This window comes from Magnolia sinica, chromosome 1, assembly GCF_029962835.1.
Source record: "Magnolia sinica isolate HGM2019 chromosome 1, MsV1, whole genome shotgun sequence".
In the NCBI taxonomy this organism is placed as follows: domain Eukaryota; kingdom Viridiplantae; phylum Streptophyta; class Magnoliopsida; order Magnoliales; family Magnoliaceae; genus Magnolia; species Magnolia sinica.
In genome coordinates, this window is record NC_080573.1 from 80,977,381 (window position 1) to 80,981,988 (window position 4,608).

General features: G+C 35.1%; 1 non-coding gene across 1 annotated transcript; it reads left to right on the forward strand.

The window, feature by feature from the left end:
* The first annotated feature begins 299 nt into the window (after positions 1–299).
* LOC131222900 (small nucleolar RNA R71) lies at positions 300–406 on the forward strand. Its single transcript, XR_009160223.1, has one exon. It is a non-coding gene; the product is annotated as a small nucleolar RNA R71 (small nucleolar RNA).
* Positions 407–4,608: the final 4,202 nt, after the last annotated feature.

A 4,608-nucleotide genomic window follows, 5' to 3' on the forward strand; every position in this document is an offset into this window, starting at 1 on the left:
GCAAACCGTTTCCTTAACCTTGTCCTTCTTTAGTTCCATGGCCTTAAATTTTCTTATGAGATTAGACACTTTAGCATATCATCCTCTTTCAAAAGGTATACTCTGCCCCTTTCCTTTGATTGAGTGGGCCTAGAAGTGGTGCTTGATTTTGGGGAGTGTCTCATGATTTTACGTTTTCAGCAAGTCTATCCAAATAGTCCCGCACATCATCGACATTTTTATTGCACATTTTCTTAACCAATTGATGCATGGAAGATGTCAGACCATCATAGAAAAAGTGTGTAATATGCCACGTTTCAAAACCATGTTATGGGCATGAACTGACAAGATCCTTGAACCTTTCCTAACATTTGAAGAATGTTTCATCCTACTTTTGGGCGAAGTTCATGATTGACTTTCTAAGGGTGTTCGTTTTATGATGTAGAAAGAATTTCTTTATGAACTCCCTTATCATATCATTTCATGTGCCAATAGATCTAAGATGTAGTGAATGCAACCACGTCTTAGCTTTCTCTTTCAAACAAAATGGAAAGAGTTTCAGTCTGACCGTGCCTTCAGATACGTTTGAAAAATATAAAGTGGTTATGATCTCATCCAACTCTTTTAAGTACAAATATGGACTTTCATATTCAAGTCCATGGAATTGTGGAAGGAGTTGGATCACCCTTAGCTTGATATCCATGTGTCCCGTATTTTCTGGAAAAACCATGCATGAGGGCGTTGTCACCCCCGCCGGTTGTAAATAATCTCATAAAGTACAAGGCGGGAGTGCTTGATGCACCTCATTCTCATCATGGACTTCCCCAACCCGAGGTTGAGGTTGTCCCTCTGGTTGATTGGCTAGTTGATTTGCAGCCATAACCTCAAGTAACTCTATGCATCTCGAGTGGTGTCTAGTCCTGCAATGGATAGTTAACCCCTCAACCAATCCTCCTTGAGTCAAGAGATGTCGAGTGTTGTCACGGACCCACTTAGGCATGAAACACTCGCAACCCTCAATTCAGATTCTAAACCAAAACTTAAAAGAAAGAAAGAAAGGAAATAGAAATCTAGAAATAGAAAGAAAGAGAATTAGAGAGAAGTAACCAAATTAGAAGTTCCTAAATCGAGATACTGCAAAAGAAAACAGAATAAGAGTTTCAAAAAATAGAAAGTCTAAAATTAGAAAGTTTATAAAATAGAAAGTAAACTAGTTTCTAAAAGGAAAAAAGAAAATTCCTAAAAAGGAAAGTTTTTAAAACCTAAAATTAGAAAGTAAGTTAATTTCTAAAAAAAATAAAAGAAATCCTAAAATTAGAAAATTTCTAAAAATAAAAAAAATAAAACCTAATCCTAAAAATAGAAAAATAAAGAAGTCAGAAAGAGATTACCAATTTAGAAAGTTTATATCAAGATCTTACAAAACAGGAAAGTTAGGTTAGTTTCTAAAGATTAAACAGAAAAACCTAATCGTAAAATTAGAAACTCTAATTTTAGCATAATTCTAAAACTAGTTAATCTCAGAAAAATGCAACTGTCAATCCCTGGCAAAGGTGACAAAAACTTGTTCATCACCCCAAGTATAGGGTTGCGATGTAGTAATAATCTCGGTAAGACCGAGGTCGAATCCACAAGGACTGAACCTTGTACGTATTCTGAAAGTAACCAGAACTAGAACTAGAAGAAGATGTAATCTAAATCAGGAGAATGGTGAATTATTAAACTAAAACTTGTAAAATTCAAAGGCGAAAAACTAGGGTTTCCAAGGATCCACTTGTAGAGATCAGGGAGATCTATGCTTGATTCAAGAACACAACTAGAATCAGAGTCCCATCTTCATCCAATTGGAAGATATTTCATTAAAAATCAATTCTGAACTTCCTTTGATCTAGTTTTCAATAGATGAGAGGTATGAGAACTAGAAGTGATTCCATCACTAAACCATGCCTATGAGATAAAGCAAACAACAAAATTTAACTAATCTACAACCAATCCAAGAGAATTAAGAACGTTAGGAAGGATTCCATCATCTAACCATGCCCAAGGGACAATGATGAACAACAGAGTTCCCAAGTTCATAATCCTTATAATGAAAAAAATATACTCATAGCTATCATAGATCTATTGTAATTTACGTCACAACAAACCATTAAAAACTATGAATATTCCTTATAATCAAGCCAAAATCAAAGTCAGTTCAACATAACATGAATCAAGAGCATAGAAAGTATCCCATCACACTACAAGCTTCTCCTCTTAGCCTTAGCAAAGAGGTTTAACCATCCATGGATATGATTGTAAGTGCCATAGTTTATAGCCCTTTGTGGTTGTCAAATTTGTGGTGCCAAAGACATTGTTATGAAGCTTGCATAGGTGAAGAACAATGCTTCACTCAAGATCTCAAGAAACTTTCAAGTTCAATCTCAAGATCTCAAAAAGCTCTCAAGTTTAAACGAAAGTAAGACTTCAAGCTCCATTACTTTCAAAGGTCACTCGTCTCTAAAGTTTCAATGTCCTTACTTCACTATTGAGGTATGACTGACCTTAGGTTGACCTTTAGAGTAGGCCATTTCAGATACATAGTTCATATGTTTTATATAAGTGAGTTTAGTATGTTCTAAGACTAGTCCTGGACTTTGTTCGACTAGTCTTAGCACTGCTTCGACCTGTCTAAACATTTCCTGGATTAGTCGTAAGTTTGTTACAAACATCAGAAATTTTCTGTTAGGCTTCGACTAGTCCTGGGGACTTTTCGACCAGTCGTAGGAATAGTGTCGACTGCATCTTTGACCAATTGTAGACCTATGACTCCAAGAACAGCATTGAAATTAGATAACCTACGACCAGTCGAAGGGATCCTACGACCAGTCGAAGGAGACCTACGACCAATCGTGAAACTGTCAAATCTTATCGCGCCCAAATTTTTAAATATCTGTTAGTTCTACAACTAGTCGTATAGGTCCTTAGACCAGTTGAAGACATGATTTGCTCACCTATAAATAGAGCACGAATCTCATAATAAATAAAGCAATTCAAGTTAATTTAATTCAGTCTTCTGAGAGATAAGTCGGTGCTCCATTTAAGCTAAGTGTGCATATTTAATATTCTCTTTCTTCAGCTTTGCTAATTGATTTTATTTCTTGCATTCCATTCTAATCTATAAAGAGGAATTGTTGTTTTCCTTTTTTTGGAATCAAAATCAATTAGAGATAGCCCTTTTATTTTAATTTAAAATCTATTAGAACCTAAAACCATTATAAAGTGAGTATTGGACGTTGAACTTTAACATTCAAATCTCTACTCTGACTTGGTTCTTCTGGGCTGCTACAACGAATGAGAAAATTAGGTATTTTACAATTTGTGTAATTTATATTGTTTGGTTTTATTTGAGGTTAAGATAGAAAAATCTCAAAGTTGTTGGTTATCTGAGGAGAGCCAAAAAACTCAGAAGTGAGGGCTTTTGAATTGTGTAAACCCTTTGAAAAAGACAAAATTGTGAAGGTTTTGGGTGAACCTGTGAAAACCTATTTGATAATGACTGCTAATATCCCCTGTGTGAGGATATTAGGAGTGGAGTAGCATTCTGTGTGGTTGTTGTTTAATAGTTGGTGAACACACAGGCGAACCACTATAATTCTCTATGTTGTGGATGTGTGATTTATATTTCCTATCTTTTATCATTCAGAATTATGGAATGTATGTGTGAATGAGAATGTTGTAATCATTTCATTTCAAGCTCAGTGGGGAATGTTGTAATAATTTAGATTTACATTTCAGCATTATATTTTTGCTATCTCTTTATTATGTTGAGCTTCAGTTTCTCTATTTGTTCTAGAAATAAGGTTGTCCTACCATAAACTTTGGTTTTTGGTGTAAGGTTGTCCTTAGAACAATTTTTGTTTCTATTTCTCTATTTTAGGTTGCCTTCCATTCATATACTGTGATTGGTGTATAGTGTTATCTATTCTTTATTTCATATTCCACAGTATTTAAATTTAATTTGGCATAGTCCTATTCACCCCCCCTCTAGGACATATAGCTTGGCCATTTCAAGTGGTATCAGAGCCTAATAGCTCGCTCATAATGCTTTTTATTTAGATTTAATTCTTGAGCTAACGATCTAAGCTACATATAAGATGTCAAATTTTGATAGCCTATCAGTCACTAGGCCTCCACCCTTTGATGGCTCCAACTATGCCTATTGAAAAGCCAGGATGAGGATCTTCCTCAAATCCATGGATGAAAGTGTGTGGCTATCCACAGTAAATGAATGGACCCCTCATACCACTAAAGAAACCGGGATTGATGGTTCAAAATCTATGAAAATTACACCATATTTCTCTTGGACCACACTTCAGAAAATTGAGAGTAGTGCAAATGCTAAAGCACTAAATGCAATTACTTGTGCACTATCACCTGATGAATTCAAAAGAATTATATCCTATGATTCTGCAAAACATGCTTGGGATATATTGGAAATGACACACGAGGGTACTTCAATTGTCAAGAAATCTAAGATACAAATCCTCACAACTAAATTTGAGGAAATACGTATGGAAGAAAATGAAATGTTCATGGACTTCTATACTAGATTAAATGACATTGTAAACTCTATGTGGGGTCTAGGCG